The following is a 14,756-nucleotide window of genomic DNA, read 5'->3' on the forward strand; positions in this document are numbered from 1 at the left end:
GACTCTACTCAGCAATACATCTGAATTTCTGTGTAGGTGTCCAGCCTTTAGATTTTTCCAAGTGTTTCCAAAAATGTAATAAAACGGGCATGGTTATTCAAGCCTACAATCCCAGCACTTTGGGAGGCCAAGGCAAGAGGATAGCTTGAGCCCAGGAGTTTGAGACCAGCCTGGACAACATGGCAAAACCCCATCTTTACAAAAATTAGAAAATTAGGAGGCGAGCTCCCGATCCAGTTCCATTCTGTTCTCCCACCACCGTTGCTGTGGGTCTCAGCAGCTCGGGCGGAGGGAGAAGTGGCAGCGGACAGGCAGCCCAGCTTCGAGAAGGCTCTTGGTGCGCCACGGCCCGCAGGCATCTGGCACGGCACGTGCCCTCCTCGCCACCAGGATGCCCAAGAGGAAGGTCAGCTCCACCTACGGGGCTGCCAAGGAAGAGCCCAAGAGGAGATCAGCGCGGTTGTCAGCTAAACCTCCTGCAAAAGTGGAAGCGAAGCCAAAAAAGGCAGCAGCGAAGGAGAAATCTTCAGATAAAAAAATGCAAACAAAAGGGAAAACGGGAGCAAAGGGAAAACAGGCTGAAGTGGCTAACCAAGAAACTAAAGAAGATTTACCTGCAGAAAACAGTGAAACGAAAACTGAGGAGAGTCCAGCCTCCCTGATGAAGCAGGAGAGAAGGAAGCCGAGTCTGATGAACACCATACACCATGTCTTATCAGTGGTCTCTGTCTCCCTTCTGGTACAATCCAGAGGAATATTTTTATCAACTATTTTGTAAATACAAGCTTTTTAGTAGCTCTAGAAACATTTTTGAGAAGGAGGGAATCCCATCTCATCCCATTTTTTAAGTGTAAATGTTTTTTTTTTAAGAGGTGAAATCATTTGCTGGTTGTTAATTTTTTGGTACAACCAGAAAATAGTGTGGGATATTGAATTATGGGAAGCTTTGACTGTCTCTGGTGTCAGCTTAACTTTCCATAGATGGGGGGTTAGTTTTCATATCCTATAATACAAAGCATATTAAATGGCAATATGTAGTCAGTCCTGCATTTAATGTCTTGAACATTTTAAATTACTTCTATTCCCATGTTGTTTTTTAGTAGAATTGCTTCCTAAAGAAAACCACTCTTTTTTTACGGCTCTCCCTGTGAGAATTATGTGCAATCTGCAACTTTGGTTGTGGTAGTCCTGATTTCCTAATAACTTTGTTACTGTACTGTGAAAGATTAAAAATTTGAATATGTAGTGTACACGCTATTCCAATTGTGAATTGGTGGGATGTATGTAACAGGTTATCAACATGTGAAGATACTGGTACCTGATAGCCTCTTAAGGAAAATTTGCTTCGGAATTTCAAGCTGGGAAGTCACTGGAATAACTTTAAAAATGAATTACAATTCATGGCTTTTTAGATTTTTGTTGCGTATGTTAAGAATTGTCTGTACTGATCCTCAATCAATAAAATCTCAATTATGAAAGAAAAAAATAAAATTAGCTAGGTGTAGTGGGGTGCACCTGTAGTCTCAGCTATTGGGAGGCTGAGGTGGGAGGATCTCTTGAGCCCAGGAGGTTGAGGCTGCAGTGAACTATGACTGTGCCACTGCACTGCAGCCTGAGAGACAGAATGAGACCCCGTCTGAAAAAATAAAATGAACAGTCCCAAATCAGTGTTTTGAATAGTTTGAAATCAGTCTTATCTGTTGAGACAAGCACTGATGGATGTTGCTAGATTCCTGCCACCCTGTGTGTGTGTGTGAGGGGAAGGGATGCTGGGGGAAGGTAAGGATGGACACAGACAGGCAGGGCCTGTTCTGTTTTTCACAGGGCTGAATCTTGCAGCACATGTCATGTAATCAGGCTAAGGACAAATAATCCCTATGAATAAATTTATAGTGAATTGACCTACATTTCACATTAGATAAAACACACTTAAGTCATTAAATGAATTTTTCCCTCTGGTTCATTAGTTCCCAGCATGCTCTGATCCTCTGCTCATTTGTCATATGGCTCATGAAAGCTGAATATGGGAAAAAGAAACTAAATCACTGCATCTGTCCCCTTACCAGGTCAGGCTATGTTCCCCATGTTCCCCACAGAGGAGTTATTACGATGTTGGAGATTGACTGGTTCTGCGGTTGATCTTGGCTAAGAGACTGAGAAGCTACACTCGACATATCGGCCTTGTGGCGTTCTGCCAAGCACTGCGCACATTAGCAATGATGTGCCCGTGCTCACATTACCCAGGAGTCATCTGATGCTGAGAGCTTAGATTCAGCATTATGAGAGCTCTCGAGAATGGGTCTCATCAGAGTTCTGAGCAGCAGGGTTGATGAGTAAAGAGGCTGGGCCTTTAAAAAAACTCTCACTTGAAGCTCAAACCTTCAAGTTTTCCTTTCGTCTCTGGAGATACTCACTGAGTAAAGGTGTTGTAGAGGGAACCATTGTGGGTCAGCCCCAAATAGTATTTGCTGTGGCATGTAGGTCCAAGTGGACCTATTTTTTTTAAAGGTGATGTCATTCTTGGTGTGGAACTCACGGTATTTCATGAAGCTGTTGGTCTGGCTTTGGAGAGTCTGAAAAACAAGTCAACATTGTAACATTAGCCATTCTAATGAGCCTGGGAGCAGTCAAGTGCAGGATTTTTATACATAAGGGCCAACATACAGTAATGCTCTAGGGTAGAAACAGGAGCTCTGAACAACAGAAAGAAGGAGAGCAGCATGAACAAGGCTGACTATGTGTCATCAGTGGCTGCCCCCAAAGCTCATGGGATCTTAGCTGGCATTACTAGAGTTACGGACAATGGAAATAAGGTGCACTGGGGAGACTGAAGTTATGATATTTGTCCAGCATTTTGGCCAATATTTTAAGAAGCAAAGTGGAACATGTTCAGGGTAAGTAATTCAAAAGATGCCATATAAAAAATGATTCTATCCAAACAACATATACTAAGCCAAACCCAGAGCTGAGGGCTACAGATAACAGAAATGTAGGTGACACCTTCCCCACTCTCAAGGAGAGTTAGTAATGGCTTTCAGTCAGTTAGTAGTGGCAGAAAGAATGTAAGATTCATAGTTAGGTAAAAAGGAAACTCTATATGCTCAAATATTTTAAAAGCAATCATATGAAAAAGGATTAGTCCTGCTCTCTGTGTTACTGAGGTGGAATTAAATCCAGTGGGTGAAAGCCACAAAGACTCAGTTTAGCTCAGTATGAGCTGAAATTAACAACAGTGAGAGGAATTTAAAGGTGCAATGGACAGCTCGAGGGAGTTGTGAGATCCTGCTTCTCAGATGTTTAACAACAGGCCTGGCTTGGCACTGTGGCTCATGCCTGAGACCCCAGCACTTTGAGGGGCAGAGGTGGGAGGATCAGTTGAGCCCAGGAGTTTGACGCTGCAGTGAGCCAAGATCACGCTACCGCACTCCAGCCTAGCAAGAGACTCTGTCTCTAAAAAAAGAAAAAGAGCAGGCTGGTCTGGCGCAGTGGCTCACGCCTTGGGAGGCTGAGGTAGGTGGACCACTTGAGCCCAGGAGTTTGACATCAGCCTGGGCAACATAGCAAAACCCTGTCTCAACTGAAAATATAAAAATAAGCTGGGCATGGTGGCATGTGTCTGTAATCCCAGCTATTTGGGAGGCTGAGGCAGGAGAATTGCTTGAACCCAGGAGGCGGAGGTTGCGGTGAGCTGAGATCACGTCACTGCACTCCAGCCTGGGAGACAGAGCAAGACTCCATCTGAAACAAACAAACAAACAAACAAAAAAGAAACAAAAAATAAAAATTAGCCAGTTTCATAACGTGGTCTCAAAATAAATAAATAAATAGATAAAATTTTTTAAATTAATTTTTTAATAATAAATAAGAACAGGCCTGATGACCAGTAGTAGAGGTGGTGACTGGCACGTATACCCCCCTATTCATTCACTATTTACCCTACTCCATACCAGTGCACCAAGTACATTCGTGTGTTCCAAATTTTATGGATATAGTGGTGAGCAAAATCAAAGACCCTTCTCTCATGTAGCTTATACCTCCTGGGGAGAGACAAACATGAATCGAACAATCACAGGAGTGTATGTAAAACTGCAACTGGGAAAGTGTTTGATGGAAAGGCCCATTGGATGTTACAAGAGCAGATAAAAGGGTGTTTGACCTATCACAGGAGGCCGGAGATATCCTTGATGAGAAACCCTCAACTGAGCTGAGATCCGCAGGCTGGGTTGGGGTATAGAAGGGTGCTCCAGGCAAAAAGGACAGACTACGCAGGGTTCTATGGTAGGAAGAAAACTCTTAGATAACAGGGAGATGAAGCTCAAAGACATTTAAAGTCTCTTTCTTTTTACAAATTTTTATCTATTTATTGAATAGGTAATTCATAAATTGAACAAATTTCAAAGGTATGAAAGGGTACAGAGTGAACAGCAAGCCTCCCTTACTGCTCAGACCTTCTAGAGACAATCACTCTTGCCAGGTTTTTCTGGTCCTCCTAAAGGTATTCGATGCATCAACTAATATTCCTTTTTCTTCCCTCCACAAAATTGTAGTACCCTCTACACCATTTTACATCTTGCCTTATTCTCCTAACAATGTATCTGAGGCTCTCTCGGCACATTCACAGGTACCCTGCAGGTGTTTTAGCAGCCACACAGCAATCCAGTGAAGGAGGCACCATAGTTGAGTTAGCCTCTCCTCTACTGAGGCCATGTAGGAGAACTGCAAGCAAAACAGCAGTGAATTTCCTTGTATGCACAAAATTTTGCAAATCTATGATTGTCTGTATTGCAGACTTTGGCTTTCTTCTTTATGTTGTGTCTGATTATAATAGTAATACATGCTTACAGGAAAATATTTGCAGAAATATATAATGCAGAATGTGAAAGTACTCAAGAATCTCACCTTTCATAACCACTATGGCTATTCGTTTGTCCAGATGATTTCTAATCTAGAATAATTGAAAAAGAAGGGGCATGTCGCACCCAGAGCATAAGGCAGATTCCAGAATCTCTCCCTCTCTATGGTTTGGAGTTCACATGGAGAGAAGCTGTAATTCCTCCCAGAGGGTGCTGATGCATTCCTCTACTATAATAACTGTTTCTCATTTGGATTCTACAGATGACTTTGGGATACAAATTAATTTGTCAATGAAGGTGTATTTTCCAAGTAAGGGATCTAAAACTTTCATCAGATTCTTTTTTTTTTTTTTTTTTTTTTTTGAGACAACTTTCCCTCTTGTCTTCCAGGCTGGAGTGCAATGGCATGATCTCGGCTCACTGCAACTTCTGCCTCCCAGGTTCAAGTGATTCTCCTGCCCCAGCTTCCCAAGTAGCTGGGATTACAGGTGCCCGCTACCACACCTGGCTAATTTTTGTATTTTGAGTAGAGATGGGGGTTTCACCATATTGGCCGGGTTGGTCTCAAACTCCTGACCTCATGTGATCCTCCCTCCTCTGCCTCCCAAAGTGCTGGAATTACAGACGTGAGCTGCCACGCCTAGCCTCATCTAATTCTTCAAGGGGTATATGACCCCCCACCAAAGTTAAGAGTATCTACTACTAGAAAGAGCCATCAGATAAGTTTCCTTTTTCATTGAAGAGTGGTATTAAATCCTGCCAACTACACCAAGAAAAAAGAAAGAAAGAAAAAAGAGTGGTGTTAGTTTTAGCAGAGGGTTTTTCCAAGGGTTCCTAAATTATTGCAGAATTTAAATAAATTATTTAGCCTCATCTATTAAATAAGGGGTAATAATGGCAACTCATGGGGTGGTTATGAGGATTAAATAAGTTCATATTTGCAAGCACTTAGAAAGTTGCTGTCAAATCATAAGCCCGATTACATACATGTTTGTAAAGTAACACTAGTTCACGTGTTCCCCGCCTGCCCCAACCCCAAGGAGAAAACCAAGGTCCGTAGTAAAGAGCAGAAGACTTTTGACAAGCAGCCAGACCTCCTGAATAATTTCTAATACAGAATCTTCCCTAGGCAGCATGCTATCCCTATCCAGAGATCAAAACAGATCTAGGTCATTTGAGGAAGTAGCCAGGCCAAGGATGTTGAAGCACTGCGGTAAAACTCAGTGTTAATTATGCAGCTAGGAAGGACAGTTTTTTGTAGTTTAAAAGAAAGCAAATTATATGTAGACTAGATAGATACATACATACAAATGTATATATGTATGTACCTGTGTGTGTATATCATATTTATAAGAAACTATTTAATTTTAAATTGAGGATTTTTTTTCAACAGCAAGAGAAGGAGTTACCTCTAAACTAAAATACATGAAAATTTACAGTTCAGGATGCGTAACCAGCAGGAATTACGATCACTTTACTCTTTCCTCATCACCTCCCCTTGCCAAAAACTATGTATGTACACATAGACATAATTATATCATTTTATTACTTATAGAATAATGCAGTTGAATTATGTTATCTAAAAGGTACTTCAAGTATTTCAGATGCTTTGAGGACTGTTGAAAAAGTGCATGTGCACGTCGATCTCAGGTCCTATTTTTTTCTCCTTCCATCTCACCATGTAGTGTCATAGAGTCCCAGTCCTGCACTCACTAAGCCTTAGGTGGGGGAATTAATTCAGTTCTGTCTCATTAAGTACTAAGCACAATGGCCAAGCGCAGTTGTTCGTGCCTGTAATCCTAGTGCTTTGGGAGGCCGAGGGGGGCGGATTGCCTGAGCCCAGGAGTTCGAGATCAGACTGAGAGCAGCATGGTAAAACCCTGTCTCTACTAAAAATACAAAAATTAGCTGGGTGTGGTGACACGTGCCTCTAATCCCAGCTACTCGGGAGGCTGAGGCACAAGAATTGCTTGAACCTGGGAGGTAGAAGTTACAGTGAGCCCAGATTGTACCACTGCACTCCAGCCAGAGTGAGACTCTGTCTCCAAAACAACAACAACAACAACTAGTACTGAGCACAAGCATTGGGCATCTAGTCTGTGCCAGAAGCATGTCATAAAGCAAACAGAAATCAAATGGCGTCTCTAGGCTCTACCTCTGTCGGCTTGTCTGTAAAATAAGGTGCTAGAATTAGATGATTAATCTCTCTTTTCCTAGCTCTGACTTCTATGATAAGAAGTAAAGCCAAGCAGTCGTTTGTATCTAAAAATCTTCATAACATTTACCAATAGGCTTCATGATCATCAAACTGCCACACAAATCTCATCACCTCTACTGTGGTCCCTCCAGCACTTGAATCATTAGCAATGTATCATTAATGCTGATAATGCATCATTAATAATGACAGGTTTTTTGTACAGTGCGTCATAATACCAAGAACGCTTCACAACAACCATGGGCCAGAGAGCTCTGGTAGTCTCATCCTTGCTTTTACAGACGAGGAAACTGAGACTGAGAAAGGTTGAAGGTGGCAGAATAAGGACTTGAACTCATGTCTAACTTGGGGTCAGGGCTCTTCCCACCCCTACCACCACTGCACTTATGAAATGCTAGTGGGCATTGCCCCCACTGTGTGCCTACATCTTCTCTCCCATCCACATGAGCAGGGGCAGTCCTATACAATTTCTTTATTGCACACACAACATTGTGCCCACTGGGCACCTGCTTCACTCTGCACTCAGTGCAGGCCCCATCCCACACTTTCTTGGCAGGGCTGGGAGCTGCTGTGGGGTGAATCAGGGCTCTGTGGCCCAGCCCAAGAGAAAGAAGTTTAGTAGAGAGACCTAGGCACAGGCCCTGGCTGCCTGCCCTGGCAGAGGCACTCCCCAGGGCAGAAGCACAAACCCAGAGTTCTTTGTCCATCTTATCCCAGCATGAGCAGGCCCTGAATTGTTCATTGAAACTCCTTGAAGGAAGCTTGCTGTCAATTAGACTTGTTCTGTTTAAGGTTTAGATCTCAACAAAGATGAGTGGGTCATTTCAGTGCTTCTGTGAGTGACTCTGAGAGACCTGAAGCCAAGGCTGCCAGCCAGCCGGCCTCAGCCGTCCAGAACATGCTCCCACATTGACCTGCCTGAGGCCAGCCCTCGTGGGATGTTTCCAATAGTAATGATAAAAAATGTGCTTGAGCTTAGGTGGCAGTGGGAATATTTTTCAAAACACAGTCACATTCAAACAAATTCTGGGGCAGGCATGACCAACTCCTTTATAACCTAGGGAAGAGAGATTAGCTATGGGGAATTGGGTCCATGGAACTATTAAGTTGCAAAGACAGGAATGCAGATCTTCCATACCTAGCCATATGATCTCTGCATTCTACTAGAATTCCACCACCCTGTAGAGCTGGTCAGGTTTATTTTGGAGACTCTCTCTCCTGCTCCAGGTTCCAGGGCTTTTCAAGAGTCAGAGGGCCGGGCACAGTGGCTCACACCACTTTGGGAGGCTGGGGCGGGCAGATCACCTGAAGTCAGGAGTTTGAGACCAGCCTGGCCAACATGGTGAAACCCCGTCTCTATTAGAAATACAAAAATTAGCCGAAGGGTGCCTGTAATCCCAGCTAATTGGGAGGTTGAGGCATGAGAATTGCTTGAACCCAGGAGGCGGAGGTTGCAGTGCGCCCAGATGGAGCCACTGCACTTCATCCTGGGCGACAAGAGTGAAACTCCATCTCAAAAAAAAAAAAAAAAAAGAAAAGAAAAGAAAAAGAGAACCCCTACCTCATCATGAAACTGAGTCCTGCCTTCCTCTGGTGAATGGCATGAGTTCTGAAGTTGCCCTCTTCTTCTCCATCCACCTCATGAAACCTCTGTCTTTCTAAACCAATCACGGCTCCAAGGGAAATTCAGTAGGATTACATGTATTTGCACACAGATGTGAATTGATGAATGTTAACATACTTGTCAGGAATACTTGCGGAATCCCAAAACATAGGACTCTCTAAGGGTGAAATTTCAAGAGCTATTTGTAAGCACACAAAATGCACTTGTCTGCTTACTCCTTCAACTCTGTTCCAGATTCCCTACACAGCATGGAGGTTTGGTGGGATCGAGGGGAAGAGATGCTCAGGCCCAGAACATCTTTGCAGTTCTGAGCCCATGAGCAGTGACAGTAAGAAAAGTGGGCAGATAGAATGCAAAAGAGCTGTGCCCACCCAATTCAAGTACAGACAACGGATTATCCCATGTGACACAGCTGCTGAGAACAAAGTCAGGTTCATGACGCCACAGACCCGTTCCTACCGAGGAGACCAAGGCACTGTGTGCTCCCAAAGTCATCCTAGAACGATTGAACTGGGTTCCCAGCACTGTGAGGCCACAAAGCTCCAGACCAGCCATTCTTTTGTCACCCTCACTCCTCACCCCTGCTTGTTCTGGAAGCCCAGGTGCACTTCTGCAGCAAGGGGGCGCTAAATAATCCACCCCCAGACTCTGGGGCTGGGCCAGGCTGGCGACTTTTCCGCAGGAACCTTGAGGCTCATTGGTTTATAGATTTCCCCAATCAAAAAACAAAGAATCCCAGCTACCTCTCCTTTTCATCTACTGTTGTTACACATCTCTCCAGACTGTCTCTGAATCTCCTGCTTCCTTCCCTGCTGTGATTGAAGTGGGCACTTTAGAAGCAGACTCATCTTCTCTCCCGTCTGCTCTGGGCTTTCAGCTTCATGCAGCAGTGCTCCCCCAAAGCCCAGCTATTCCCTCCTCCCTAAGAGTCCCTCCACTAATGCACCATCAGGAACCCCTGCTGCTAGCAAGAGGAATAGGAATGCTAACCTTAGCTGGGCGCCGATCACAGCTCAGGCTCCATGCTAAGTGCTTGTCTTGCATTTCCTCATTTAATCCTAACAAATGAATGATCTAAGTGCTATTTGTGTGTGTGTGCGCCAATTTTACAAGTGGGGAAAGTGATGCACAGGCAGGGAAAGTAATTTGCCCAAGATCACACGGTTGGATCGTGGAGGAATTGAGGTGTTCTTGCTAATACAAACAAGCTTCAGGGAATAGCCTTGTGCTTTTAACTTCGGAAGCTCTAGAATAAATTCCTTAAAGGGGAATGATGGGATCAAACAGAAAGCACAATTAACATTTTAGATAAATCTTTCCAAATTGTTCCCCAAAATGGTTTTATACATTATACTTCCATCAACTATGTATGAGAATGCCTGTTGTATCCTTGCCAGTACTGGATATTTTCAATTTTGTATCCCATTCCGATAAATAAGGATTTTGTTTTCATTTTCATTCTTTAGTTACTGGTGAGGAGGAGCACATGTTCATGTTTATTGGCCCATTATACTTTTCTGCCCAGATATAAATGTTAATAATATGAAACAACTGATTTCCTCCCCAGAATCCACATTTCCTTTATTCCCTGTCATGATCACCCACTAGTTACCCAAAACAGAAATCCAGGAACAGACTCTGGGTCTTCCTTCTGCTCTTCTTTTTTTTTTTTTTTTTTTTGTTTTTTTTTGAGACGGAGTCTCACGCTGTTGCCCAGGCTGGAGTGCAGTGGCGCGATCTCGGCTCACTGCAAGCTCCGCCTCCCGGGTTCCCGCCATTCTCCTGCCTCAGCCTCCTGAGTAGCTGGGACTACAGGCGCCCGCCACCGCGCCCGGCTAATTTTTTGTATTTTTAGTAGAGACGGGGTTTCACTGTGGTCTCGATCTCCCGACCTTGTGATCCGCCCGCCTCGGCCTCCCAAAGTGCTGGGATTACAGGCTTGAGCCACCGCGCCCGGCCCTTTTTTTTTTTTTTTTTTTTTGAGAAGGAGTCTTGCTCTGTCGCGCAGGCTGGAGTGCAGTGGCGCTATCTCGGCTCACTGCAAGCTCCGCCTCCCGGGTTCACGCCATTCTCCTGCCTCAGCCTCCCCAGTAGCTGGGACTACAGGCGCCCGCCACTGCGCCCAGCTAATTTTTTCTATTTTTAGTAGAGACGGGGTTTCACCATGGTCTGGATCTCCTGACCTTGTGATCCGCCCGCCTCGGCCTCCCAAAGTGCTGGGATTACAGGCGTGAGCCACCGCGCCTGGCTCTTCTTTCTTTTCTTTTCTTTTCTTTTCTTTTCTTTTCTTTTCTTTTTTTTTTTTTTTTTTTTGAGATGGAGTCTTGCTCTGTCACCCAGGCTGGAGTGCAGTGGTGTGATCTTGGCTCACTGCAAATTCCACCTCCTGAGTTCAAGTGATTCTCCTGCCTCAGCCTCCTGAGAAACTGGGATTATAGGTGTGCCACACCTGGCAAATTTTTGTGTTTTTAGTAGAGACGAGGTTTCACTATGTTGGCCAGGCTGGTCTCCAACTCCTGACCTCAGGTGATTCACCCACCTCAGCCTCCCAAAGTGCTGGGATTACAGGCATGAGCCACCACCCCTGGCCTCTTTCTGCTCTTCTTTCTACAGCTAGTGAATCTTGACTGCCCCTTATATGCTTCTGGGATCAACTCCATACTGTCCCCACGATCCCCTGGATGGTGCAGGCTGTCATCACTGTTCTCAGAACAGTCCTTGGGGGATGCTGCTGAGGTAGCTACTGCACAGGCCTTGTCTTGTTTTATTCTCAATAACCTTAGAGTGGGTGCTGTTATCCCCATTGTCCACTGCGTGTTCCCCATCATGAGGGAGGATAACCTTCCTCCACCCCCTTCTCTGCTGCTCCAATGGCTTCCTCTCCTTGTCTTCTTGTCCCCATGTCTAAAGCTTTCACCTTCTGGGGAAGACCACGGGCCTGCTTTCAGCCTGCCTGGCCCCAGGGAAGGCCCTGCTGGGTCAGAGAGCCCATGGACAGGCCACATGATTCAGAAGCCGAGACAGTGCTCTGGCTCTGACCAGCTTTCTTGCTCTTTCTAAAGTGGACTTGTCCTCTTCTCCTTTTCCCTGTATCTGCTCACATCTCCCTTTTCTTTACCCCCACTCCCGTTTCTACTCTTATTTTCTCTGTGGCTCTTGCTTAGTATAGACTTTCTTCCTCTGTGTTTTCCCATTTGTTTCTCTGTCAGTCTTTTCTTTCTTCGAGATGGAGTCTCACTCTGTGGTCCAGGCTGGAGCGCAGTGGTGTGATCTCAGCTCACTGAAACCTCTGCCTTCTGGGTTCAAGTGATTCTCCTGCCTCAGCCTCCCAAGTAGCTGGGCTTACAGGCACTCGCCACCACGCCCGGCTAGTTTTTGTATTTTTAGTAGAGACGGGGTTTCACCATGTTGGCTAGACTGGTCTCGAACTCCTGACCTCAGGTGATCTACCTGCCTTTGCCTCCCAAAGTGCCAGGATTACAGGTGTGAGCCATCGCATCCGGGCTCCTGTCAGTCTTTTCTAGTCCCACTCATTTAATTGCCTTTTTGTTTCCTTGCAGGGAGAATAGGATCTCAGGGCCCCAAGAAGGAAGCAGCAGGGAAAGGCACTACCTGATCCTCCACTGCAGGCAGAAAACTACTTCTGCTTTCTCTTGCTGCCTCTCGGGGTCAGCATGCAAGCCCAGGTGGGGTCCACCCCACCACAGACCCTTGCCCACCAGCCCTAAGGCTGGCCATTACCATCACGTGGCCCTCTAATCCGCAGGAGTCAGTGTTCTCACCCCGAACTGCCATGATTCTCTCCCTGCTCACATGATTTCCTTGTGGCCGCTCTTGCCCCCTTTCCTGAAATCAGGAGAAGGACCTTTGCCTCTGAGCGTCAGAAGAGGAGGAGTCCGGTGGAGCCCACCGAACCACCACCATCTGTGTTTTAGAATCTTTGGTGATTCTGACAATTCGAGCTCTCCATGGATGACAATATCTGCGGCCCAGTAAACTGGTTCAGAAAACTTCATTAGCGGCCTGCTGCAGGGGAGCAAAGGGCTAGTCTGTCCCTCAGGTTCACCCCACTGTGCTGTTGAGGCAGGGGTCCCTGGGCCCTCCCACCTGAGTCCCGCACCCTTGCTCCTCTCCTCAGATGAGGCTGGGACAGTTGATCTGCAGAGCTTTGGTGTCCCCACAGCAGGGGATGAGTAACACGTTTTTCCCTACCCAGACAGCTGCCCTACAGCCTCCTTGTTCCTGCTTCTGGCTCAAGAGCCTGCTTAGATGAGGGTCTTTTCTGTGACACCCGTTTTTACTCTCAATCGGTTTTGTTGAATTTAACTGGGGTTTGGAAGATTAAAAACAAAGTCAACATTTATTTCGTGATTCTCTGGAAGCCCAGTTGCAGTTTAATCTTCGCAACAGGCTCCCATTTCCACCAAGGTTATAGGGTCTCCACCACTCTTTTGGGTAGGGTTCCCTACCCCCTCTTTTTTTTTTTTTTTTTTTTTTTTTTGAGATGGAGTCTCACTCTATCGCCCAGCCTGGAGGGCAGTGGCGCGATCTTGGCTCACTGCAAGCTCCGCCTCCTGGGTTCGCGCTATTCTCCTGCCTCAGCCTCCCGAGTAGCTGGGACTACAGGCACCCGCCACCACGGCCGGCTAATTTTTTGTATTTTTAGTAGAGATGGGGTTTCACCATGTTAGTCAGGATGGTGTCGATCTCCTGACCTTGTGATCCGCCTGCCTTGGCCTTCCAAAGTCCTGGGATTACAGGCGTGAGCCACCGTGCCCAGCCCCATCATGCTTCTTAAACCTTGGCATGTATCAGAATCACCGGGTGTGTTTGTTAAAATTCATATTCCTGTGAAATCTCAATCTCGAATAGCTGCATGCCTGTGTTGATGGCAGCACATAGCCACAACTGCCAAGACATGACTCAAGCTAAGTGTCCATCAATAGATAAACAGATAAAGAAAATGTGGTATATATGCATGCTGGAATACTATCCAGCCTTTAAAAAGAAGGAAATATTGCATTTGCAGCAACCATGGATGAGTCTGGAGGATATTATGCTGCTAAGTGAAATAATAAGCAAGCCAGAGATCCTGCGTGCCCCCTGGAATGTGAACTCTAAGGTAGTCACACACAGTAGCAGAGAGGAGAATGGTGGTTGCCAGGGGCTGTGGGCAGGGGGATTGGGGAAGTGTTGGTCAAAAGATACACAGTTTCAGTTATGCAAAGTAATTATCTCTGGAGATAAACAACAACAATAAACAAAGCGTGGTGGCTCATGCCTGTAATCCCAACACTTTGAGTGGCCGAGGTGGGCGGATTGCTTGAGCCCAGAAATCTGAGGCCGACCTGGGCATCATAGTGGGACCCTGTCTCCACAGAAAACTTAAAAATTGGCCAGGTGTGGTGGTGCACACCTGTAGTCCCAGCTACTTATGGGGAGGTGGAGGCTGAGATGGGAGGATGGCTTGAGCCCAGGAGTTCAAGACCACAGTGGGCCATGATCACAGCCCTGCACTACAGCCTTAGCAACAGAGGGAGACTGTCTGAAAAAAAAAGGAGAGAGAGAGGCACTACTGATAGAGTATCAAAGAATGTCCACAGTTACCTGGAAAGGCTACTAAAAATATTTGTCTTAGAAAAAGTTAGTGGTCGCCAGGAGTTACGGAGGAAGGGAATGGCTTCAGATATACAAGGTAGCACAAGAGATCTGGGTGATGGAACTGACTGTCTTCACTGTGTGGCGGTTACATGAATCTGTACATGTGATAAAATCACACAGAACTAAGGACACACACATATGAGTTCATGTTAAACCTGGTAAAACCTGAATAAAGTTGCTGGATTTTTATCAATGTTGATTTTCTGGATATGATACTGTACTATAGTCATGCAAGGTGTTACCACTGGGGAAGGGTAGGTGAAAGGCCTGCAGGATCTTTCTGTATTATTTTTTTACAATTGCATGTAAACCTATGATTATCTCCAAATAAAATGTTGTTTAAAAAAGTTTTAAGATGCATACTCCTGGGACCCTCCCCATACCTACTGAATAGAAATCTCTA

At 45.5% G+C, this 14,756-nt stretch overlaps 1 pseudogene; it reads left to right on the forward strand.

The window, feature by feature from the left end:
- Positions 1 to 391: 391 nt before the first annotated feature.
- Positions 392 to 12,889, forward strand: LOC139364026 (non-histone chromosomal protein HMG-14 pseudogene; annotated as a pseudogene).
- The last annotated feature ends 1,867 nt before the right edge of the window (positions 12,890 to 14,756 follow it).

Source organism: Macaca nemestrina, chromosome 7 (genome assembly GCF_043159975.1).
Source record: "Macaca nemestrina isolate mMacNem1 chromosome 7, mMacNem.hap1, whole genome shotgun sequence".
Classification (NCBI taxonomy): Eukaryota; Metazoa; Chordata; class Mammalia; order Primates; family Cercopithecidae; genus Macaca; species Macaca nemestrina.